Source organism: Protopterus annectens, chromosome 16.part0 (assembly GCF_019279795.1).
Source record: "Protopterus annectens isolate FY-2018-M chromosome 16.part0, PAN1.0, whole genome shotgun sequence".
Lineage (NCBI taxonomy): Eukaryota > Metazoa > Chordata > Ceratodontiformes > Protopteridae > Protopterus > Protopterus annectens.
Window position 1 is genome coordinate 791,258,675 of NC_056750.1, and position 27,761 is coordinate 791,286,435.

Here is a 27,761-nt window from a genome sequence, read left to right on the forward strand (position 1 = left end):
TAATGCAAACTGGACTGCTAACATCTCCTTCAAGTTGATATGTAGATGTTGTAGTCTGGCAGGCCACTTGTCTTGTATCCACTTTCCATTTAGATGAGCTCCCCAAGCTTTGTCTGAGGCATCTGTCGTTAGAATCTGACTCGCCTCTGGCCGGGTCACAGAGAGTCCCTTGTTTAGGTGACATTCCTGAGCCCACCACAAAAATTCCTTTTGAATGCAAGGTATTATCTGAATGACAGTGTCCAGATCCTGGCAGTGCTGTGTCCATACATTTTTGAGATACCATTGTAGCTTCCTCATATGCAGTTTGGCATTGGGAAGCACCAGAATACAAGATGCCATGAACCCTAAGGCTTGAAGGACTGTCCTTGCAGTCAGCCTGGACTGATGAGACAATTGATGAAAGTAAAGGGAAAGATTCTTTTGTTTGTCCGGGGTCAAAAGGCCATCTGGGATGCTGTATTCAGTCTTACACCCAGAAAGCACATGTCCTGAGAGGGTACTAGACTGGACTTTATTTCGTTCACAGAATACCCCAGGCATCTTAGCACTGCTATCACATATTCCAAATGATGAAGAAGCTCGTCCTTTCCTTGAGCCAGAATCAGGCAATCGTCCAAATAAGGATAGATCTGTATTCCTTTTAGCCTGAAGAAAGCTATCACTGGAGCCAGAACTTTCGTGAACACTCTGGGTGCAGTAGATAAGCCAAAGGGCAATGCAGAGAACTGATAATGAGAAGTCCCAGCCCGAAAACGCAGATACTTCCTGCAACTCAGTCTGATAGGAACATGAAGGTAAGCCTCCTTGAGATCCAAAGTTACCATCCAATGATCTTTGCCCAGCAGAGGTAAAAGCTGTTGTAACGTCAACATTTTGAACTTGGGAATGTCCAGATAAGTGTTGAGGATAGATAAATCCAAAATTGGTCTCCACGTGTTCCCCTTCTTTGGTACTAGGAACAGGCGAGAATAAAATCCTAGGCCCACTTCTGGCATAGGGACCGGCTGTATGGCCCCTATTTGAAGTAACAGAGAAATTTGATTGTGAGCCTCTATTCTTTGCTGAGGAGGAACGTCTGGCATGCCTTTGAAAGGAGGCAAAGTATGGAAATAAAACCTGTAACCTTGGTGTATGATGTCCAATACCCATCTGTCTTGGGTAATTAAACTCCAATTTTCCTTGAAAAGTGCCAACCTTCCTCCCAAAGGTGCTGCCAGACGAGAAGGCTCTGGCAGCTGAAAAGGTAGGTCATTGGGTCTGTTTACGAAAGGACTGACCCCTGCCCTCACCCGAAGACTGTGCAGGTGAACTCCCTGTTCTAGGCCTGAAAGAGCCCTGAGCTCTGCCCCTACCACGTCTAGATCTACCCCTAGACTGGGAATCATAAGAAGGATACGTCCACCCCTTGGTAGGCCAATTTCTACTAAACTTCGGAGGCTGAACCTGCAAAAAATCTTTAACAGTCTGCATAGACTTAGCCTTGTCTTCCATTTTCTTTAAGACTGCCTCAACAGGTGAACCAAACAACACATCAGATTGTAAAGGAGCATCTAAAATCCTTGTCTTAACATGGTCAGATAAATTCTGATCCCTCAGCCAGGCGTGCCTGCGAAGAACTGACCCAGTGGCAGCCACCCTAGATGAGGCCTGTACAGCATCAAAACCACATTGCAAAGAATGCTTACCCACCTGTTCAGAAACATGTACTAAATCTTGTAACTCTTTACACTCAATACCTTCCGCCAGAGCATCTACCTTAGACTTCAATTGAGAAAGTAGATAGTTTTGGTATTTCAACATGTGAAACTGGCAATTCAAAGCCCTCATAGCTAGGGTGGAAGAAGTATAGACTTTCTTTCCCCATCTATCCAAAGCCCTGGCCTCTTTATCTGGAGGAACCGGATTTTTAACAACAGAAGCCTTAACACCCTTAGGCCCCTGACTAACAGTTTCTGGGTCCGCCCTAGGACTCTTAAAAAGATACTTATGAGCTTCAGGCACCCTGTAATACCTATCCGGTTTAACAGGAGCAGGAGGCAAAGAATCAGGATTAAGAGAAGCCTCTGCAAACACATCTTCCACAACATCCAGAACAGGAGGTATAGCCAAAGGCCTATGCTGGGGTAAAACAAAAATTCCCTAAGCCTTTTCCTGGAATCAGAGAAGTCCTGACCTTCCCACTTAAAATGCTCCCTCATGGAATGAAGAGTCTCTGAAAATGAAAAATCCTCAGGAGGAGAAGCAGAAGGAGTAGAATCATCCACATCAGAATCAGAATAAGGAGAATACTCCTGCAAGTCTTCAGCCGAAGACTCTGAAACATCCGAAGCCTGCTCAAAACTCCCCAACTCAGGTTCCACCCTAGGTCTCTTATCAGGAGGGAGCAAAGAACCTCTAATCAAAGTAATCAAATCTTCTGCCATTTTAAGCATATGCTTCTTGGGCACAGATCCTGAAGAACTAGGAGTGACACCAACTGAAGCTAAACCTGGCCTGCCTCTGGGAGAAGCCTTGGAAACAGAAGGAGAGGGCCTAGCCACCCTAGGAAGGGAGGGGAGTACAGTAACCTGAGAAGCCCCTTCAGCCTGACCTGCCTCCTGAGAGGCCACATCCTGCAATAACAAAGTCTCCCCCTGGGATTCCAGAGAAACCTCCGGCGGAACCCCCGGCTCCACCGACACCTCTAAAGAACCGGCGTCCGGTACGGACGGCTCTTCTTGCCTGGGCTTAGCTGCTTTGTCCTTGCACTTCTTCGAAGAAGCGGACGTCGGAGTATCCGACGGCATATTATAATTGCACCGCTTCCCGAAGACTAACCTGGCACAATCTAACCTCCTCTTAATAGTGCGCTTATTGAATCTAGCACAAAAGCGACACCCAACAACGTCGTGCTCAGGCCCTAAACAAGGAATACACAAAGTATGATAATCTCTATGCGGTATCTGTTTCCCACAAGAAATACAGTTATTCACTTTTTCTGACATCCGGTAAACCACTGAGGCAAGAAAAAACTAAAATATTCCCCAACGGGGTACTTAGCCAACTTTGACTCGGTCTGAAACTCCGAATTCGAAAAATTTCAGAACGCCGAACGGCACTTGCAACGCTGCTTCTGCATCGGACCATGCGGCAAAAAAGACTGAGGATATGACGTCGGTCATGCGCATTTGTACCCTGACGTCCTGATGTCAGTCTAATGCGCCTTGACCGACGTCAGCCTTATACTTTGATATTCGGGCCAACCGAGGACAGCGGACTACCCAAGTGTAAGGACTGCAGCAATGTGAGATGAAGAACATCTAACTCTACTTAATTCTCCCTCAATACCATATTCTACTTCTATAGCTATGATATTTGTTCTCTAATCAGTATTATGTTACATTTATTTTATTACTAGTACGTTTCTTCTTATTGTATTAACTGTTATGACTGCTATTCTAATTTGATGAGTTCTACATTTTTTCAGTTTACACAATATTAATAACTCTCTGTACTAATATTGTTACTGTTAAATGTTGAAAATACCTTCTGTTATGGAGCTTTTCTCCCCAGGACTCCATTGAAAACGGGTTCTTTATGGCCCAATGGACTATCCTGGTAAACCAACGGCAATAAATAAATAAATAAAATAAATGTGAGGTATGTTTGTAAATGTGAACTTGTTACTAAGGCTTAATTACTTTTATATAAATGTAAGCTTGCCTATGTCACAAGTGATAACTCAATAAAAGTGTTTAAAAAAAAAAGTAACTAACTTCTGTGAAACAGATGCCAAAGAGGAGTGACCTAAGAACCAAACCCTGAGGTGCACCAATAGTGAGAGACGGGGGAGGTAACTCTACCTACCCTAATTTCCCGTGGTCTGTTTGTTAGCAGTTTTCTATCCAATGAGTTATACAGGGATTTACATTTAGCTGGATGAGTTTAGCAATTATGACAGAGTGGGGGGATGGTGTCACCACCTTTGTGAGATCTAGATATGCAGTGTTTACTGATTTGTCCTCATCCATTGCTTTGGTAACCTTTTTGAAGAGGTAAATCAGATTAAGTAGGCAGGATCTGCCTTTGACATGACTAAACGGGCTTGGGTCAAAAGTTTGTAGACTATGTCCTTACTTATCAATTTTATAGTGACACTTTCTGTAGCCTTATTTATAGGTGAGGCTGGCAAGGCTTATAGGTCAAAAGTTGCCTAGGTCAGCTGGTGCTCCAGCTTAACGTAGGGGTTTGACTGTTGCAGTTCTCCACTGGTCAGCTACAAGCCCTGATTGGAAGCTAAAATTAAACAGCCTCTGCAGGGGGTTTGTCAGGTCCTGTTTCCCTAAGCAAATACAAAGAATGATTCTTTGGCTCCCAGTTCATCCCAAATTACATAGTGAAAAGAAAAAGACTAAAAACCCTAAAAAAACACAAAGAAAGTCTTTTTTAGGGGTGGCAAGCCCTCCACTCCATGAAATTATATATACCAGCTCCAAGATCACACCAGAGTGAAGAAGCAGGGAAAACCCAGGAAAAGTGCACTGCTGGTTTGTAAAAACAAAGCAACGCGATGAACCTCCCAGCATTACATTCTAGCACTGATGCCACTCAGGGAAATTAGCAGCAGAAATGTATAGGTAAGGTTTTAAGGCTAGCAAGTAAACATCCTGGCACGTAATCAGCGCACACAGAATCAGTCTTTTTGGCCTTGGCTAGTGCTTTGAGGACTTGTTCCTGGGAGATTTGAGAGGAAGTTGGTATCTGATCAAGTAATGTGGGGGGAGAGAGGGCTGAAGTTGCAGCTATATTTATCTGCTAGTAGACTGGCTATGTCCTCGTGCCTTCGTTGAAGGTTGGGCATCGAGCTGGCACTTCTGCACTGTAAAAATCTACTGCCAATCATTAGCGGACCAGAGTTCCGCTGTGGCGACCCCTAACCGGGAAAAGCCGAAAGAAAGAAGAGGATTGGCTATGTCCTGAGAATTAGAGTATGTGACATTGCTTACTAGCAGCTCTGCACAGCTTTCAGCATTTCTGATGCTTCCAACATAGTTGAAAGAAAGTTTTGGGATTATCTTTTGCATGGGTGGTTATTTTTACCTCATATGTAGTTTTAGTTGATTTGATCAGGGACTGCGATTCCCTGTTAAGTTTGACAAGTGTATTTTTGGCATTTGGAGGATTACTTTTATTTTTACATGCAATGTAATTACTCCTTTTATTATATATGGTTTAATATTATATATTGTTTATACTTGGGTTCCATCATAGCAGTTTATTTTTACATTTGGCATTGTATTTATTTTGGAAGGGGACAAATGCTTCTATGCAGTTATTTACATGTGCATAGAATGGGGTGGTGAAGGATTTCTCATTCACAAAGTGATCATCCCAATGGATAGGAATGTTGAATTTTGTCAGCTCATTACTCTGTTTTAGTAGGTTAGCTTTAGCGTAATCTCTGAATACTGAATTACTAGATGATGCTTCCTGTTTCAGTCTTATTGTAAATATGAATGACTTATGGTCTCACTTGACTATGTTACAACTGCTTGGGACCAGCGTTGCTCCATATTGGTGATACCCAAATACAGGATTTTGTCTCCCCTAGAAGGGGTGTCAACTTGCTGGTCCTGCTAGTTTGTATTTATAAAGTACAGAAATCTCTGGGCATACATATTTATCAGCATATACACTGCACAGCTGATGGAAGGGGAGTTGAAGTCTTTCAGGATAATGGTGTTTGGCTGAACTCTTAATGTTTCCAGACTGTTTAGGTAGGAGGTATGGGCCAAGGGGGACATTGAGGGAGTCCTGTAGTTAGCTACGATGGGGTAACAGGGTTAGTTGGACATGGAGGAATTTCATATAGCTAACTTGCTTAACAAGCCTGGGGGGAAAATTTTGTTTTATGAATACAGAGACCCCGCCACCTACAGTGCCTTCATCTAGTGTGTCGGGTCTGGACATGTGGTAGGCATTGAAATCTTGCACTGATGGGTGCTTTCAATATTAATCTTGGTGATAATGCATATATCAATGCATTCTTGGTTCAGGACTGCCTCTTGTGAGTATTTTTTGTTAACGAGACAGGTTTCATGAAGGTAAGTATATTAATAGTTTTAAATGAAAGACAATACACTAGTAGCAAGTTTGGTAAGGTAAGTGGTTAAAATACCACAATTGTCAAGGAGTGACAAACTTTTAAATGAATGAAGCTTACACTCTATTCAACTGCAGATTCAGAAGTTTTTTTTCAGGGGGGGTGTAGGCAAAGCCACCCCCATGCAGGGGGCTGCCCCCTTGAACTGCAGCTATTTATTCATTCATTCATTTAATTTGGTAACCAGGGTAGCGCACTATCCAAATGGACTTGCTTCAGTCTCAGGATGGACAAATATAAATAAGAGTAGACAAGCAAGTTAACAAGCGGTATTATGAATACAAACAAAATGCGTGCAGAGAGCAATGAGAATCAATGATATTCGCCGTATACTAGTGTAGGAAAATAACGAGAGAACACCAAGGTGCCCGACTTGTGAAAGGCACAGTAGGGGATCAGCTGAGATGTCCAAAGGAATAGGATTTGCAAACTGACTCTGATTTGAAGATGATCTTGTGGGAGTCACTGCATGGCGGGGCTAGGGAGGTAAACTCAGTGGCTGTTTTACCACATTAAACAAACTAGTGCTTTGGTTTGCCATTTGATTTCAGGAGCTGCACTTTGTGAAAATGGACAGCATCTGTGCAGATGACAGCTTACCAAAAGGCTAATAAGAATCCTTCTTATGAGACAGTGTTTACCCGAGTTAGTGTAGGAATGTTTCTTTTCCTGTGACTGCATAGGTGAGGCAGAGACTGTGTAATGAGATACTGTTTGTACTCAATTCACACCACTCATCTGAGAACAACATCTTCAAAGATTAGTTAATTGTGTTTTATCAGCAGGGAGAAAATGCTGCTCAACAGTGAGACACAAGATATAGGGAGCAGGCTGCTATCCTACAATTTAAATGCTACTTGCAATGGTCTCTCAAATTACCCATTAAAAGGTCAATATGATTTGGACACAAAGTTATCAGAGAACTGTGCACATACAGCTATAAATAGTCTGAAAGAGGAATGTAAATTTTAGTCCCCCTTTCAGTTCATTGACATCTGCAGACTGAAAGGATGTTTGTCATCTAATTTTAATAGCTTTTGATTTGAAACTTTTTAAAACATTTTCTTTGTCTGAATTACACGTTCATTTCTCTGCATTACCACCTCTATAAGGCTGTTCACAAAGTCTGAAGCTCCAGTGATAGCCTACTGCAGACTGCAAGGTATTCACACTTTTTTTTTATTTAGACAACTCCCTGTTATTTTCGGAGTCTTCTTCAAAGTGTCAGGAATCTCTCATTTAGGGAAGAGATCTTCTTCACAGACGGAATTTCCAGGAGAAGATTCAAAAATGTTGTTGTAATTCCATCACCCAGAATAGTATTCCTGGGGTGTCACCTGTTTTCAGCCATTAAAAGAGCTTTCCTCACACAGGAAGAAGTTTTAGCTCAAGATCTATTCCTGAGTTTTTCCATTCAGGCATATTTTCCTCAGGATTTTAGGATTCATGGCTTCTGTGATTCTCACAAGTCCTCTAGCCAGACTCCACATGAGAAGGATTCAGTGGTACCTAAAACCTGTCTGGTCCCGACATAAACATCCTGTGACCTTTCAAATTCCTGTTATGGGATTTGTATAAAGGGAACTGCTTAGGTGAAGAGAAAAGCACTACAAAGCTGCCTCCTTTTCTAGATCTGGAGCAGGCATTGCTATGTCCATTCTCCAAGGGCTCCAATACACTCACCCTTCCTCCTCCTCTTCTTCCTGAGATTTGTTAGAGTGCCCGAACAGCTTACACTACTGCAGCAATGATCAATATGAAGAATATAGTACAGCTGTGTAAGTAAACTGAGATTTGTTAGAGTGCCCGAACAGCTTACACTACTGCAGCAATGACCAATATGAAGAATATAATACAGCTGTGTAAGTAAACTGAGATTTGTTAGAGTGCCCGAACAGCTTACACTACTGCAGCAATGATCAATATGAAGAATATAGTACAGCTGTGTAAGTAAACTGAGATTTGTTAGAGTGCCCGAACAGCTTACACTACTGCAGCAATGACCAATATGAAGAATATAGTACAGCTGTGTAAGTAAACTGAGATTTGTTAGAGTGCCGAACAGCTTACACTACTGCAGCAATGATCAATATGAAGAATATAGTACAGCTGTGTAAGTAAACTGAGATTTGTTAGAGTGCCGAACAGCTTACACTACTGCAGCAATGACCAATATGAAGAATATAGTACAGCTGTGTAAGTAAACTGAGATTTGTTAGAGTGCCCGAACAGCTTACACTACTGCAGCAATGATCAATATGAAGAATATAGTACAGCTGTGTAAGTAAACTGAGATTTGTTAGAGTGCCCGAACAGCTTACACTACTGCAGCAATGACCAATATGAAGAATATAGTACAGCTGTGTAAGTAAACTGAGATTTGTTAGAGTGCCCGAACAGCTTACACTACTGCAGCAATGACCAATATGAAGAATATAGTACAGCTGTGTAAGTAAACTGAGATTTGTTAGAGTGCGCGAACAGCTTACACTACTGCAGCAATGATCAATATGAAGAATATAGTACAGCTGTGTAAGTAAACTGAGATTTGTTAGAGTGCCCGAACAGCTTACACTACTGCAGCAATGCTCAATATGAAGAATATAGTACAGCTGTGTAAGTAAACTGAGATTTGTTAGAGTGCCCGAACAGCTTACACTACTGCAGCAATGATCAATATGAAGAATATAGTACAGCTGTGTAAGTAAACTGAGATTTGTTAGAGTGCCCGAACAGCTTACACTACTGCAGCAATGACCAATATGAAGAATATAGTACAGCTGTGTAAGTAAACTGAGATTTGTTAGAGTGCCCGAACAGCTTACACTACTGCAGCAATGACCAATATGAAGAATATAGTACAGCTGTGTAAGTAAACTGAGATTTGTTAGAGTGCCCGAACAGCTTACACTACTGCAGCAATGCTCAATATGAAGAATATAGTACAGCTGTGTAAGTAAACTGAGATTTGTTAGAGTGCCCGAACAGCTTACACTACTGCAGCAATGATCAATATGAAGAATATAGTACAGCTGTGTAAGCAAACTTACCACAACAGCAGATGTTTGAATGATCACTGCTGCTACAGATACTCCCTCTCCCTCCAACCTCTTATTTTTCATGTGGTTTTGCTTCCCAGGGTGAGGACATTTTTACACACCTAGCCTTGACTTCTTTCGCAGCTCTAGCCTCCCTAATTCAGCTGTTATGAAAGCTCTGGAGGGTTTGGGGTTTGGAACCCAGACTGCTAATTTTCTCCCTAGCCTGCTAGAGTTTTCAATGGTCTGGGCACACGGAAGGTGACCATAAGCTTTGGAATAAACCATATAAGCTTAGGCTACTGCAGCAATGATCTAATAATGGTCATCAATTATTTCTTTGCATGGTGTTTGCTCTTGCACTTTGGTTATGTAACTGGAGATAGCATATTTAAGAAATGGAGTACGGAGGGGGGTGGACAAAGCTATCCAGACGGTATGAAGAGTGGGCTTGCCCCAATAGAAAACATTTTTTCCAGTTTAGGGGTTATATTGCTTTATTTTACTGCATTATATGTTTTGTATTTGATGCTCTTACCTTCAATATTTCATCTAAGATCCCATCCAAACACATGCCTCACTTCCCACAACACCAGCATGGGTTTTGGGCAGGTAGAAGTTAACAGCAGTATAGTTTTTGACAGATGATATATTCCAGAACACAGACAAAAGAAACCTTATAGGACTGAGTTGGTCAAATCTCAAGTCTTTACACGAGAATTAGAGAGCTCCAGGTTTAGCTCAGACATACTTAGGTGGTATTCTAGGTACACTAATAGCACACCCCTTTGCATTAAAATCTAAAACCTTCTTTCATTCATATCCACACACTCATCCCTCTGGGCTCTGTGCATCCTCACTGATATTTTCCTCAGTCATTAATCCCCTTCATTTATTCCTCTATAAACCTCAAAATCATTTTATAAAGCGATAACTTCTTTAATCACAAATCCTCTTTTCCAAACAACACACAGAAATAAACTAAAACAGGCCCTCTTTAACTTATCAAACTTCCTTTAAAATAATTCTCAGCCTTAAACTCAACTAAGCACTGATGTTAAGTACAAAAAAGAAAAAATCCTCACAAAATGGACTATTATCAAGCTTCTACAGAACAGCCACTTTAAATATTTTTGACCAACCAAAACTAAAATTAACAAACTTCTCTACTGGACATGGAAAAATCTCATCTTCCTTGTCCCAAAAGGTAATCCATCAACAGGCAAAGAAATCCTACCACCACACCTAAAATATGGTCTCTCAGTCCCAGATACTACATCCCAAAGAATGCTTTCTACAAGTTACTTCTAACCACATCCATAGGCCAAAACAGGCAGCACCACTGTAGTGTTCTCAAAAATGCCAAATGGCTATGCGTAAATTAAAATGCAGATCCACTGCTTACCTCCCAGCTGTTTAAACTATTAACACAAAATATCTTTCTGTGCCTTGTCAGTAAACTAACCCACAATCTTACGTACTATGACATCAAATCACAGCCAAAGACAGCCATCATGCTAATATCTCCAAAATTTAAGTTCTTCTCAAGCAAAGGCTCATTTCCTATTGCAGGCCTCAAAAATCAGGACTCATTCCTAAACAACCATACACAAATGCAACACACTCAATGACTTTAAACTAGGGTTGCCAACACTTTAGAAAGAAAATCCAGGGCGACAGATATACGAGCTCTGAAGGCACACGGGAAAGTTTTGCAATTTTACATTATAAAACACGTTTTAAAAGAGTTTTGTGACAGTTTTCTAGCACACAAAATTGTCAACATAACTGCTGTAAAATATGTACTTCTATCAAATAATTTTTTTTGTTTTGCATACTGGATTGGATATCAGGTATTCTAGAAACAACAAACAATATGCCTATATGGGACCACTCTTGTTCGGTATATACTTTTCCGAGGTACAGGCAAACGTGGGAGGACTATGGCTCATCAAGTTCGCAGACGACTGCAAACTGGGTGCCATAATCAACTCTCCAGCTGACACAAACATCCTTCAAAAAGGTCTCACAGAGACAGATAACTGGTGCCAGCGTCATGGTTTAAAGCTAAATGCCAAAATATGTATAGTCATACCCTTTGGCAAAAACAATGTACCCACAAATTACCACATAGGCGGAAACCCATTAAGTACAGAGAAAGTTATTAGGGACCTGGGGACCCAAGTTGATAGCAATCTCTCCTTTGTAAACCACATTGCCAAAGTGGTTAGAAAGACCTTCTACATAGCCCACCTCATCACAAAGGGTTTCACATCTAGATCAAGAGAGGTAATCGTGCCCCTTTATTCATCCCTCATCAGGCCCATCATAGAATACAATGCCCCTTTTGGGATGTACCTTACCCGACACCTGCAGCAATTAGAAAGACCCCGAAAGTATCTCACCTAGAGGATCAAGGGTCTCAAACAGATACCATATGCTGTTCGGTTAAAAAAACTCCAGCTCTACTCAGTTGCATACCGCCTACTTCGAGGCGATCTATGCCTGACATACAAAGCTATGTCAAATCCAGAATTAATAGACATGCTCCACCTCAGTAAATCTAAATCCCTTAGAGCCACACGCTCGAGGGACTTGAACCTCAGCACAGAAATAAATAGAACTTGCTGGAGGGACAGGTTCATAACCCAGAGGCTCCCTTCGCTCTGGAATAGAATTCCAGTTCATGTGAGGCAGAGCACCTCACTGAATCTCTTCAAGAAGAATCTCGATAGGTGGATGGGGGATCGAAGGTTTGTCCCAGGGATTACTCCCGTGTCACTATTAGACAGAGGCACAGTAAACTAAACCTTAAAAAGGGTACAGTATACTCAAATCAAGGGGTGGTGTAAGCCATACAGAATAGGGCTAGGCTTATAATTGCCCCAGGGCAGATAGCCTAGTATGAACCTATGAACCTACAGTAAAATCCAACACAGCCAATGAATGGATCCATGAAAGAGTGGCCTAACAGCAACTTGAGACAGATAATTAACCACTTAATACTTTAATTTCGACTAGTCTAGTATTATAGTTGTTTGTCTTTTCGGCTTTTTCCCGGTAAGGGGTCGCCACAGCAGAACTCCGGTCCGCTAATGATTGGCAGTAGATTTTTTATGAAATGCTGAGGTGCCAGCTCGATGCCCAACCTTCAACGAAGGCACGCCCATTTACGCACGCATGTTTTTCGAATGCTACCCAACCACGGGGAGGACATGCGGACTCCACACAGAAGGCACTCCCAAACCACAATGAGAATCAATCGGGAGAACCTCTTGCTGTGAGGTAACAATGCTACCGCCGTACCACCGCAGCTATTAATTTAGTATTATAGTAGTATCTATAATTCAAACAGTACAAGCAGTAAACATCAAAAACAGTTCCACATATTGCACCAAGTGACTAGCTGGACCGGTTTGCTACAGTGAAGAGTGAAAAAACAGTAATGGTAGCAAGTACAAAAACAGCTAACAACAACTATACATGCAGAGAATCACAAACAGAATTACAGTAATGGTAGCAAGTACAAAAACAGCTAACAACAACTATACAAGCAGAGAATCACAAACAGAATTACAGTAATGGTAGCAAGTACGAAAACAGCTAACAACTATACATGCAGAGAATCACAAACAGAATTACAGTAATGGTAGCAAGTACGAAAACAGCTAACAACAACTATACATGCAGAGAATCACAAACAGAATTACAGTAATGGTAGCAAGTACGAAAACAGCTAACAACAACTATACATGCAGAGAATCACAAACAGAATTACAGTAATGGTAGCAAGTGCGAAAACAGCTAACAACAACTATACATGCAGAGAATCACAAACAGAATTACAGTAATGGTAGCAAGTACGAAAACAGCTAACAACAACTATACATGCAGAGAATCACAAACAGAATTACAGTAATGGTAGCAAGTACGAAAACAGCTAACAACAACTATGCATGCAGAGAATCACAAACAGAATTACAGTAATGGTAGCAAGTACGAAAACAGCTAACAACAACTATACATGCAGAGAATCACAAACAGAATTACAGTAATGGTAGCAAGTACGAAAACAGCTAACAACTATACATGCAGAGAATCACAAACAGAATTACAGTAATGGTAGCAAGTACGAAAACAGCTAACAACAACTATACATGCAGAGAATCACAAACAGAATTACAGTAATGGTAGCAAGTACGAAAACAGCTAACAACAACTATGCATGCAGAGAATCACAAACAGAATTACAGTAATGGTAGCAAGTACGAAAACAGCTAACAACAACTATACATGCAGAGAATCACAAACAGAATTACAGTAATGGTAGCAAGTACGAAAACAGCTAACAACAACTATGCATGCAGAGAATCACAAACAGAATTACAGTAATGGTAGCAAATACGAAAACAGCTAACAACTATACATGCAGAGAATCACAAACAGAATTACAGTAATGGTAGCAAGTACGAAAACAGCTAACAACAACTATACATGCAGAGAATCACAAACAGAATTACAGTAATGGTAGCAAGTACGAAAACAGCTAACAACAACTATGCATGCAGAGAATCACAAACAGAATTACAGTAATGGTAGCAAATACGAAAACAGCTAACAACAACTATACATGCAGAGAATCACAAACAGCATTACAGTAATGGTAGCAAGTACGAAAACAGCTAACAACAACTATACATGCAGAGAATCACAAACAGAATTACAGTAATGGTAGCAAGTACGAAAACAGCTAACAACAACTATACATGCAGAGAATCACAAACAGAATTACAGTAATGGTAGCAAGTACGAAAACAGCTAACAACAACTATACATGCAGAGAATCACAAACAGAATTACAGTAATGGTAGCAAGTACGAAAACAGCTAACAACAACTATACATGCAGAGAATCACAAACAGAATTACAGTAATGGTAGCAAAGAATCACAAACAGAATTACAGTAATGGTAGCAAGTACGAAAACAGCTAACAACAACTATACATGCAGAGAATCACAAACAGAATTACAGTAATGGTAGCAAGTACGAAAACAGCTAAGAACAACTATGCATGCAGAGAATCACAAACAGAACTACAGGTGAAAAAATGATACTAGGCTAATAGCGTTAGGTAAGACTTAGTCTATTTCTTTGGTATGATTTCATTCAAAGTCATTGGGTGCTTTCTCCAATACTATTTCTCGCTGCTACCTGCTGATACCAGCAGCTTGTCATCATGTAAAACAAGTTCATAAAACTCACTGCAGGTCATGCTGTAATTCAGGAAAACCTGCAGTTCGGCTTTTGCCAAAGCAACGGTGGCTGTGTTTCATTCCAAACTCCACTTGGTGCTCATCACTGAGAAAACTCTTTCTGGAAAGCCATTGCTCTTGGGCAATGACAACATGGCTGACAACATTAAACAAGTTAACTGGAAATGCTTCAGCAGTACAGGCTGCATTGAAAAACTTCTGACATTTATCACATGGTGATGGCAGAGTTGAATCAGCAACAATGCATGTCAGGCTTCCTTTAGCCATGCAGAATTCACTGTACGATGTGTCAAAGTCAAATTTCTGCAATAAGTCCATAGCAGAGCATGCAGTTTTTACATGTTTAAATTCTGGTGGTTTATTGAGCAACAAGTGACTTAGTGCAAAACGATACTGTCTTCTGACTCTGAGAAATTAAACCACTTGTTCAGGTATGTAAAACCCTTTTCAAGAGCAGTGCAAATATTTTCTGCAACAGACACCTGGAATGTCTGCATATTTTCATTTTAAAGAACAGCATGTGTTTTGAAAACAATAAACTTATCTGCTATGCGTAATTAAATTTTTGTTCTCAAGTCCTGCATTACCGGAAACAGCTCAACGAGCGTAAAATCCTCCCACTCCACTTTCTGAACAGATAATTCAAAAACACTGCAGATATTTTGCAAAAGGCATAAGTAAGTTTTATTGATGTTAGTCTTCACCAATTCACAATCACGTGCATGTTCTTCTATGCCCAGATTTGCACAATCTCTCTTAGGGCATTCACTGCCTAGAGAAATGAAAGAAATAATGATCGTTGGCCACGATTCCAATAACCTATTGACAGTAGGACCCAGGGACAGCTATCTGGTGGGTACATGTCAAAACAATTTGTGGTACTCCAAGTCCACAAATTCAGAAAACTTTTACAGGTCCATTCTGCAGTTCGCTGATATGCAGAAGTGTCTACAAATAGATGTCACTGCTGCTTCAACATCACAGTCCAATTTATCAACTACCTTCTTCAGAGCGTTGTGAATCACATGTGCTGCAGTTAGTTTTGATGATCTTGTTGTTTCTTTTCAGCAGCTCTGTGAAGACTGACTGCTTGTGGCCAGAATTGACACTGGTATTATCAACTGAATATGATGATATGAGCGCAATGTCAAGAATGTTGTCACCCAGGACCAGAAATAGCATGTTCACTACGGAAGTAGGGTGTTTGTCGCTGAGCTCAACAAAGTCAACAAGTTTCTTGTTAAAGCCAGTTTCTGCAGTAAAATACTGGACACATTCAGGAAACATCTTGTGATTCTTCAAATATGATGCATCTGTCGAAACAGAAAATCTTGATGTGTTGTTAGTCAAGTCCTTAATGACGGACTTGACTAACTTCAGAGCAAGGACACTGGTCACCAATGTCTCTGCCTTAATGTGGCCAAAGGTCATCTTCTTGCAAATGGCCAGGTCTGGATACAGCTGGTGATTGAGCTTAGCTCTACAGTCTGCAGCACTGTAAGAAATGTGATGGCACACACTGAAAGATCCTTGTCATCTCTGCTGCTGTTGCCTGTTTATCAACTCCAGTTAACGATGCTGCTCTCTTCAAAAAACTGTCAATGGCAGCCAGTTTCACAGAACTGCATGCTTTTCTTTGAGTCTGTGAATGGCTGTGAATTAACAAGTAATTTTTTCCACCTTACGCCACCAATATACTCTTTTTACAAACCATGCAGTGAGCAGTGAACATGTTGCACACCATGCAGAATTAGTTTGCCCATTTGTGATGAAATTGTGACATTCTCTTTTTAACTTTATTTGCCTTTACCTTCTTGGGTGCCATGGCTGCGCAATCCTGGTCTGGATCACTGTCCATGCTTGCAATGCCTTGACTCATATCCACTCAGAATAGAACACTCAACAAAATACATCCATTATCACAAAAATAAACTAAGACTAAAATAGTAATCAGTAGAAACAGAAACAGAAGTTTTAATGTTGTTATTCGATAAAAACAAAACCTGTGTAACTTTTAAGTGGAACCAATCAAAATGAATTACCAGTATTTATAGGCATACCTCTCAACTTGAAGACATCAAAAATCTGGACAAAGCTCATGAAAAATACGTACAACTAGACAAAAATCTGGACGATAATTAACAAACTTTGCATGCATAATAATATGACTCTGACACTCTAATGGAATTTTGGGATATCAGCATTCAAACACAAGTTGAAAAACAGACAAAACAACACAAACCATGAACAGAACAATAGTGTTATATTTACACTAACATTTGAATTTGTATAAAGCTTTGCACTTGTATAAAACAAAAACATCCAATTTTTGCCAATTATTTTTGGTCCATTCCTCATAAAATTTGTGGTTTTCTGGCAAATCATTGAGGATTGAAGTCACTAAATAATGACAGACATTTCAGTTTCAGACTTCATATCCTTCAGAAAATATATATAATACTATAAAATCTGTCATTCCAGCAACTTTCTAAGTTTATAAGAGCAATATTTCAAATCTGTCCCTATTTTTTTGGGATTTGTCCCCCATTTTTCTGGCTTTGTCCAGATTTCTTGCCCTGAGAGGTTGAGAAGTATGAGCTTGATGCAGAAATCAACAAGAGTGTTGTTTTATTAACTTTATTTTATTTAATTAAAGAGGAAGAATGTGCACTTAGTAATGAAGAAAACTTATTTAAATGAATCTGTCCTTCAACTGAAGAGCCATGTTTAAAAATATTATAGGAAGTGTGATGCACATGAATCTTGAAATGAATCTGCAAGAAAAAGTAATGCAACCAGTATAAAAATGTATTTAAATCACTGTGCAATGCAAATGTGAGTTTTGTATATATTCAAATCACTGTGCGATGCAAATTAGTTATGTGAATACTTTCAATGTTTTTGTGTGGTGACCCCTAACCGGGAAAAGCCGATAGACTACCTGCACGTAAAAGGTTTCAATAAAGAAAAACAATTCCTTACAATCAGAGCTCGCGATGCACATGGTTAATGTATTCAGACTAAGACAAAATGCAATATGTTGTTATGTTCCAACTAAACAACTTTCTTACAGCTTGATGGAGTCAGGACCTAAACAATATATTATTATTAAAATGTTTCAAAAGACAAGGCATGTCATGTTATGAAGCACTCAAGGTACAGAGAATTTCTCGAGAAAGACTGCATGGGGGATTTACTTTCTCGGTTTTCCATGCTCATATATAATAGTATAATGGAATGTATAATCAAAGTAAACTGGAAATTTAATTCATGAAAATGGTGTTCAAATGGCACATACAGCTATTAAAAATAACAGACTATTATACAACGACCCCCCCCCCCCCATTAATATTCCAAAACGTGCACGCTGATTGGTCATTGTACATGTTGTAAATCAGACTTATACTAATGGAAAAAGGTCCGGTCGCCCGGACTTTTTCTATTAGTATAAGTCTTTTTTTTTTTTTTTTTTTACAGCAACAGAGAACGCAAGATCTCCGTTGCTTTTTAGAAATTGTCTTGCTATGTTAAAGGAGTTTAAAAAAAAAAAAAAAAAAAAAAAAAAAAGACTTATACTAATAGAAAAAGTCCGGGCGACCGGACCTTTTTCTATTAGTATAAGTCTCTTTTTTTTTTTTTTTTTACAGCAACAGAGAACGCAAGATCTCCGTTGCTTTTTAGAAATTGTCTCGCTGTGTTAAAGGAGTTTAACATAGCGAGACAGCTTTAAAAAAGTAACGGAGATCTTCCTTTCTCTATTGCTTCCACCCACAGCTCTGATGTACTGCGTAAGCTTATGTATGCGCAAGTACATCAGAACTGCCGCAGAATACCAGACAGCTGTGGAAGGACAGCACGGAAGCATTATACAATGCCATTATTTAAGAAAAGTATTTTTTTCTTAAATAATGTCATTGTATAATAGCCATAACCCACTTCTGGGTGTGGGTAATGCTGGATTTACCCACGGTTGTCTTTGTTTGGCCAATTGAGCTTCGCCCTCGTGACCAAACCACACCAACCGTGGGTAAATCCAGCATTACACACACCCAGGCGTGGGTTATTGCTTAATTAACTAAAGGACACTTTCATAATCCCGATGAAAATGGAATGGAATGCAACTATTAATTACAATGATTCAGAGGTTTTAAATGCCCCTAACAGTGTTGCTTGCACATATAAATATTAATAATAATAAAATGAAAATTTCAGAATTTAATATTAACAGTTCACATAATTGAAAACAACATTAAAAAGAGAATGTCAAAACTACCCTGCAACACACCAACAGAAACCACTGAAGAAAGAAGAAACACAAGCAAATTAACAGTGAAATATAACACCGTCGTGTTCCCTAGTACCATCATAAAATGCCACTTAGTTCTGCAAACAATTAAACATATTGTTGTCTTCCTCTTTAGGGTGGTAATGCAGTCTTTGAAATCCCAACTATGTGCATAAGCCAAAACTTTAACCGACATACCACCCTGTTGCTGGAGCAAATATCCAGTCAAGAGTCCGACCAAATGCAAAGACACAACAGCAATTTAACCCAGAGACAGGAAGGCTTATAGGATTCCTCAGAAATATGTTATACCTTACCTGGCAGCTATAAAGTCCACATAACATTCACTTTCAACTTCAAATCAGTTTTAAACATTTTTATTGCACAAAAAAAATCCTATAAACACATAAAAAGCATTGCTAGCCACTACCTGACAGAACAGCACAGAGCCTTGTGGGTAAATTTACTACTTCAGTGACGTATAACAGGATTTCTGCACATAATGAAGTACAAGATATATGTTTTTTGCTGTTAACTTATATAGTTCTAGTGGTCAGTAAATGCTTAACAGTGTGGGAGTAAGTAACATATTTGTCAGAAGACAGTAGACATACGAGTGCAGTGTTCTGTTTATGTAGTATATATATTGGTTCCATAATTCTTTTTGGAGAGTTCTATGGAGTGTAATTACAAAGCCAAAATTGTTTTTTGTTCATGAAACCTTAAGTGAAACATATCTAGACACATGAATAACAGTAGTGAGTATGTTTTCACTGGAATAGGGATTTAAAAGGGCCATAAGGGATTTGTGACACCCTATTATTTCTACACCAAAATGGTAAATACCGAGGAATTCAGTACGGTTGAGAGGTATGTTTACAGCATGTTTTGAATGGGCAGTGTAGCAAGTAAACGATGCCAGGTACCGATAATGAAATTTAAAATCCAGTTGATTCTCTGCTAAACCTCAAATCCAGGACATTTTACGTCCTTGGACAGGTACTGTCCAGGACACAGGACACAAGACTGAAAAAACAGAATGTCCTTGGAAAATCCAGGATGGCTGGCAACCCTAAAACAGTTCAGTGCGCATTTTGTAGAACGGCTCTCTGAACTTTCAAATGCAAATGATTTTTCCATTCATCAGCCTAAGAATCCCTTTTCCAACACTTCTTACCCCAGCCAATTAGCCATCTCTCTAAGGACCATGCATCCTAAACTAAACACAGTGGAACACTGTTAAATAGGTGAACTCCAACTGTGCAAGCAACTCTGCTCTCATTCTGACCAAGTCTTCTATAATGAAACTCAGTAGACTGTGCCACATTTAATCACAAATTTCCAACCTATTCGTGATGTCCATTTGTGTGCGTACCATATTCTTTAAATTCCCTCTGGACAGCAAACTCATCCTGTGTTCTAAGTATCTTTGTAAACTCATCTTACAGCTGTTTTGCCTACTTATGCTGAATGCCCCCTGAAAATCTCAGAAACTGGTCCTTCTTGGAACAGTACATTTTCCTGGCAAACAAATTATTAAAAAAAAAACACACATTACAGAGCGCAGAGTTCCTAAAAGGAAAACACATGGAGCTGCACTGAAGCCACATCCTGGCCACTGTGGACTTCATATAATGAAGCCCAAGGAAAGTGTGAGACATCTGTGCAGAAATTCATTTACAAAAGAAGCAAGACTTCTAGAGTGAATTAATATCATTCTCTGTATTAGTAAAGTAAGATTCCAGTCTGAAAGCTACCATATTCTCCATTTGTTAACCACATTGTATATTTTTTTCAGACATATGCTCAAAGTCTTTATTAATTTATGCATTCTGTACATGACCAGCCATGCAGCCTTTAGTCATCCGAAGCACTGACATTGCAGTACAGGAAAACAGCATTACTTTAGATGGAATTTGTGCTATAGATGAATACAGGACTGAGCCCGCCTATTTAGGAAAATTAAACATACTTCTGATACGGTCCAATACAGCACTAAATTTTACTGATGAGCACATCATAATCAAGAAATGCAGGAAACAGAAGAGCAAAAACATATATACAAAAAAATAAAAACTCCAGCATGAAATATACGTAGTTATATCATGAATAATATTTATCCATTCAAAGGCTGACTCCACTGTGATAAAACTTCTTGAAACTCTACTGGAAGGAAACCTTATTACTGCTGTTAAACATGTACCAATCCCTAACCATTACTTAAGATCAGAACTTAAATAAATACCACTATGTAAGCAAACTGAAATGACAAGCCACATACGTGGCTTTTATTACACCACTTGGATTTCACCCTCATGGTCTAGCTCCAGCAGTAAAGTGAAATCTTGGAATGCTAACCCTTGTACTGCAAATGCTCAGTTGCACAACATCGAAACCTGTAGTTAACAAGTAACCAAATTAAACACCTCATAACAAGTGTGTTATTTTTTCAGGCTGCACCTTCCAAAATGGGCTGCAAGCACCCCCACACTCCTGAATGCATATACACAAACTCCATGGTAGCACAGCTCTGGAGAAGGGAGCAAAGACCTCACAAAAAGCAATCATCATTCCTAAGCAATCCCTTTTTTTTCACTACTTCATGCCTGAGCAAGAACATTTAAAATCTACAGCAGCAGCAAGCACATACTGAAAGTGCAGGTAAATACTGAGTAACTCATTCTCTTCATTTTATTTCTTAAATATACAACTGTTTACAAGCATATAAAAACATGATCACAGCCTGACATTAAAAAGTCCCAAACACAAAGTCCAGAAGATATAGTCCATATGATCCTTCATATTTCAGGAGAATACAGGAGAAAAAACACAGATAAAAAAGGGAACTTCAGTAAACTCTTTTAGTAACAGATCAATGAAAAGAAAAACAAACTTGGAGCACATTGCACAGTTTGTTACTAAAAGTATGACTTCTCACCTCTCCTAAGTATGTGAGGTTGCTGCCTGAGGTAAAATAAACCCTTAGAGTGGTACAGGGACCAAGTAAACCCAACGACCTCAGCAACAGTCCTCTATGCACGCACCATCACCATAAATGTGACACAGCAGTGAAATGTGTAGACTAGCCAGGCAGCTACCATCAGTGCAATACTGATGGAGGGGTAGGCTGGCCACAGTTACCACACGTAAGGCAAAACACCACATAAGGGCACAATAAGAAAAAAGGAAACTTAGCTATGGCAACGCCAGACAAGAGAAAAACAGAAGGTTAATGCCTGGATTACAGTAAACAGTAATGTTGAGGTACAGGAGTAGGTCATGTTGAACTTAAAAGGAAAGGTGCGAGGTGCTTTGTGCGACAAATTGATTAGTTAGAAGATAAGAGAGCAGTGAATAAAATGGAGATACAGGACACCAAGACTGCAATAGTGGACAATGTAAATGGGAGCAGTAATGAAGTAGGGAGGTGTCTTACCAGCAGCAGACATGTTTGTGCTCACCAGCACAACCGAGTCTATCACACAAACAGAGCAACTATCTCAGCAGAAAACAGGCAGGTGGGGGGGGGGGCAGTGGACTATGCAGAAGGAGAGAGCAAAAACTAAAGTACGGATGGCAAAACGAGCAGCAAGTAAAGCTACATGAAGGAATACAGCGATGTTCAACACAAAAATCAGTAAAAATATGATTAAAAACACTGTGGATACTTGAGAACAATCAATGGAGTAAAGCAAGCAGGGAAAAATCAAATAATTGTAATGATTTTCAGGCTACACTTACAATCGGTATGAGCTACTATAGCGCCATAATTAGCAAGACAAAATTAATAACAAACCACCGTAAAGCTCAGCAAAGAAGGAATGACCTATGAAGCATCACAAACTGAAAGCCACATAAAGCAGTAACAGGTATGCATGCAATGCAAAGGGAGCACAGCCAGTACAAAACAACAATGAAATACAGTACTCACTATTTATAAGTAAAATGTAACAAAACTATGTCCAGTGCACTCTGCAGGTCTACGGCATTCTACTGCACTCTAAATACATTAAACTTTCCACCAACAACAGAAATAAAACACAGCAAGAAAAACCTGCCACACAATGTATCAGACATCATGAGCTTTTTGGTTATGAAAACAGAACCACTGGAAATACAGCAGCCACACGAAGACAATAATTAAATACCTTTTTTGTATTATTATTTGTAAAAGGGTATCCTCTCAGCAACAACAACACAGTAAATGTGATCTCTTGGCAGCTTCTGTACTGCCCCTTCAGCATTGATACAAATATGACATTTAATTTCTGACCCTATGCAAATGCTGAATTTTTAATAGCATTATTCTTGGCACAAAAAGGGACATGAAACCCAACACACATTATTTCTTAATATATTTTACTTCCACACACAACTTATTTCAGAGCCATAGAACACTAAGGATTGCCGTTACACCACCACTAGATTCCTGCTACACCCATCTAGGCCATGTAGAATGCAGTCATCTACAGCATTATTTTTGTTACATTTCACCCTCAAAAAGTGTAATTTCTCATATATAGAGTTCCTAAAAACAAAACCTTTCGGGTCACAGTCACACACAACTGGGCAAAATTCATGATTGTTTATTTATTTACGTTTATTTATTTTACATTTGTTAACCGGGATGGTCCGACTGGACACAGGTCCATTTTCAGCGGAGGCCCGGGGAGAAAAGCTCCACAGTAAGTAAAATTTTACACAATATGTTAAAATACAGTATACATAGAATTTTCAAACAATATGTTAAAATACAGGATACAGCAGAAGACATAAGACCTATATTTACAGGAAAAAATAACTACACATGGTTAATAACAGAATAAGTATACAAATTCAATCAGCATTAGGAGAAGACCTAGACTGTGATATATATTACAGTAGGTATATAAGCAAGTGAGGTATATAAGTGGAATAATTTGAGGACTTGCGTAATACATGGGCATAGCCAATAGCATAGCCACTTATTCTTTAAGTGTGTTCTAAGTGAGTTTTTAAAGTGAGAAGAGGTAGGGGCAGAAATCAGGGCAGAAGGGAGATTATTCCAGATTCTAAATATGGAGTGGGAGAACAGTGCTTTTCCCTGCAGTACTGTTAACCCTAGAGATACATAGGAGGCGTTTGTTGGAAGATCAGAGAGGACAATTTGTATTATAGTGGGCGAGAAGTTGGCCTAATGCAGGGGTTTTTTCTGGATGTGTTACCACATTGTAGGCAATGACTAATTGGTGATAGGTTAGTAGATGGGGAAGTTCCAGCCATTGCAGTTCCATTAGAGCCTGGCAATAGTGGGTTCTAAAGGTGGAGTTGTTTGCAAACTTGGAGATTTTATTATAACATGATTCAAGTCTGGCAAGGTCAAGTTTTCTAAGCTGGATAAGAATTGCAGCAACATACATTAGGGTAGACAAGAGTTGAGTTTGGACTAGGGTAATCCGTGCTGGTTTTGAGAGGGATTTACTGTGCCTATACAGTGTTCCCATTTTTTATGGACTTTTTTGATAGTTTGTGAAATGTAGACGTTGAATTGTAGATTTTTATCAGTTTCAACACGTAGGAGTTTGGTATGGTCAGAGGGAAAGATAATAGTGCTATTTTTGGAGGAGATAGTGAAGGATAGAGGGGTGGAAATGGTTTTGTTTGGGGGGGTGATAAGTAGTAATTTGGTTTTATTAGGGTTTAGGATAAGTTGGATCTCAGTGATCCAGCTTTCCACAGAGCTAAAGGGTTCCTGGTTGAGTTGTTGTAGGGTGGGAAGTGATGGAGCTAAACAGATAACAGTTGAATCATCAGCGTATTGTATGAGTGAAGCATGCTGTGTGGTGGTATGGAGATTATTGGTAAATATGGAGAAAAGAAGTGGGCCTAATATGGAGCCTTGTGGTAGACCTATGGTAGTTGGGAGTAAGGGGGATAGTACACTTTGCCATTCTGTAGTGGAATAATGTATGATACCTCCCATAGCTGTGGGACATATGCTTCTTGTATGGAGCAATTGATAAGAATAGAAATAGGGTAGGATAAGGATTCAGCAGCTATTTTTAGGAAGTTGGCTGATAGACTGAAAGCGGCAAGGGTGGTAGGTTTCAGTTTTAGGAGGTGTTTTTTAATTGTTGAGGTGGGAACGGGTGAAAGCGTATAAAATGGAATTTTGTCAGGGCATCTGGTTGGGTTATATGTAGGGCTGTTTTTGGATAGTTGGGAGGATAGTGTTAAGATGGATTCTGTGAAGTGGTGATTGAATCAGGAGGCAATGTCCTTGTTGTCATTCGTGGAGTTAGGAGTGGGAGTGGTAGTTTTGCCTGGTTTTAGGAGAGAGTTGATGGCATGCCAAAACTTTTGGGGATCTTTTGAATGTTAGTTTTGGATATTGAGGAAGTAATTTTGTCTATCGAGTTTAGTTTGTCTCTTGGCCTGATTTCTAAGTTGTAGGTAACTTTGTTTGGCTAGGCTAGTATTGTCTTTCTTCCAAATTCTCCAAGCCTTATCCCTTGACTTTAGAAGGGCTCTAGTTTCCCTAGTTAGCCATGGTGCATAATTTGCCTTGGCTCTTATTTTCCTAATTGGTGCGAGTCTATAAAGGATATTGATGAGAATATTGTTGAAGTAGTCAACGGCTTGGTCTAGATTTAGGTTTTGTAATGGTTTCCAGTTACTATGTTTTAGAATACTGTTTAATTCTTGTATATTTAGCTTACAATCATCTCTGAATTGTCTAAAAACAATGGGTTTGGCTATGTTGGTACATTTCTGCAGGAGGAAGGTGGGCAGATGGTCATGAAGACCATCAGGAAGGCATCCTGTCTGATAGTTTTGTTTGGGGCAGTTTCCAATCTAGAATAGACTGTTTGTCGGGGTTTTTTTGTTGATTCTAGTGGGTTCTTGGATAAGTTGGGTAAAACTTTAAAGATTAATATGGTTAGTGGGGTTGTTAGAGGTACAGGCTGACAAATCAGTGTTCAGGTCACCTAGTAAGATGGTTTCTTTGGGGAGATTATCTGTGGCCCATTGTAACATTTCTTCAATAATGGGACAGTTATTACCTGGAGGAATATAACAGCAGAAAATGATGATAGTTTTTGTGTCATTTATGCTTAGGGTAGAACCTAAGGTTTCGGCATTTTGAAATTTAGGTATGGGGGGGTTGTAGATGTTTGATGTTGATTCTATTTTGTTGCGGATAGCAACTCCACTTCCCTTCTTGCCCACTCTATCCAGTCTTAGGATATTATATCCTGGTGGGAGAACTTCTTCATTTTGGGTACTAGGTTTTAGCCATGTCGCGGTAATGGGTAATATGTCAGGGGAGTAGTGAGCTATAAATGCATGTAGGTCAGAAAGTTTGTTAGAAATACTTCTGATACTGACATTCAGAATCAATAGGTCAGAGATTTGCCTAGCAGAGAGTAGAGAGTTTTGTGGTCCAGGGTTTGGGTGTATGGCTCCAGATACAAGTAGATTTTTAGTGATAAACAGTATGTGTTTAATTGTGTGCACCATAACTATGTTGGATCTAAATGATGTTTTTCTAGTGTAAGATGATGTTATGTGAGACTTATGAATGTGTAGGATTAAGCTGTTTTTAAATAATGTAGAAGAGATAGGAAAGAAAATGTGTGAGTGTATATTTGTTTAAGAAAGTGTTATGTGGAAAGATGTGTTTTCTAGTGATGTGTTTGTATATAATGAAGTGATGTTTGTTAGGTATGTGAGGGTTAAGAAGAAAAATCCTACAATTAATGGTATTTTATGAAGGAGTAGTGGTTGGGTCTTAGCAGTTTTGGGGTTCAAGTATGTGTGTGAGTGTGAATGCATGGCAAGTAGATACTATGTACCTTTTTAAGGTAAACATTTGATAGGGGTGTGTATGAGAGGTCTTTGATTAGAGGAGGGTGTGGTCAGGTGATCTGGGGTTAGAATAAATGTAGAGGTAGTGGGGGCAAGTGGGAAATGGGGGCAGGATAGGCGAATGGAGCGGGGCTACACCAGTCCTCGAGTCTGCAGAACCTAGCTATGGGGCTGGTCAGGACGGATCAGTAAAAGGAAGATACCTCTGTAATTAAGCAGGAGTGGGAGGGAGGTGTGCAGGCTCAAGGTGGGGGAGGGGGTGTGGGAGGGAGTTGTGCAGGCTCAAGGTGGGGGAGGGGGTGGACACAAAGTAATACAAGGTTGTGAGTCAAAAAAATTGGACTAGGCCAGCTGCTAAAAAGAAAACAAGAAAACCAAACTAAGTCAATTCCAGTTCAGTGTAGTGCAGCATCTTCCTAATAACTACAAATCTTATGCTACTAATCTAGTACACTGTAGTGAAAAGGACCACCACTTCTACAGGGAAAAACAACTGAAGTATGGGCTGCAGGTACATAGGTAAAGTTTTTCCAAGAGAAAGTAGTTTTACGTAATTGACCTAGGAGTACAATAGGAAGAGAAAAATGGGGGGGGGGGCAGTAGTGCGCACGTGTACAGTGAAAGGGGAAATAGTCTTTAGTTTAGAGGACAGATTAAATACAACTCTAACATACATTAGTGTAGCTGAAAGCACTGTAGTGTTCCATCGACGCAGGGTCTCACAGTGCAGGGCAACGAGACAGCCTTGGGTTGATTGGAAGTTTGCCAAAACACTGGATGAACTTTTGCTGAGGGGAACTAGTGTAGTTGAAAGCACTGTAGGTGTTCCACCGACGTAACTGGAATGATATTTAAGAGGCATTAACAGTAAGTATGTTACGAGCTACCATGTTAGGGTATGGAACATAAAAACAATTTGAAGCATTATTAGCTGGAAATACTCACAGCAAGAGGTCTCTCATTCAATTCTCAGCTGGAGCACCTTCTGTGTGGAGTTTGCATGTCCTCCCCGCAGTCGAGTGGCATTCGAAAGACATGCGTAAAATGGGTGTGCCTTCGCTGAAGGTTGGGCGTCGAGCTGGCACCTCGGCACCCGTAAAAAATCTACTGCCAATCATTAGTGGACCGGAGTTCTGCTGTGGCGACCCCTAATGGGGAAAAAGCCGAAAGA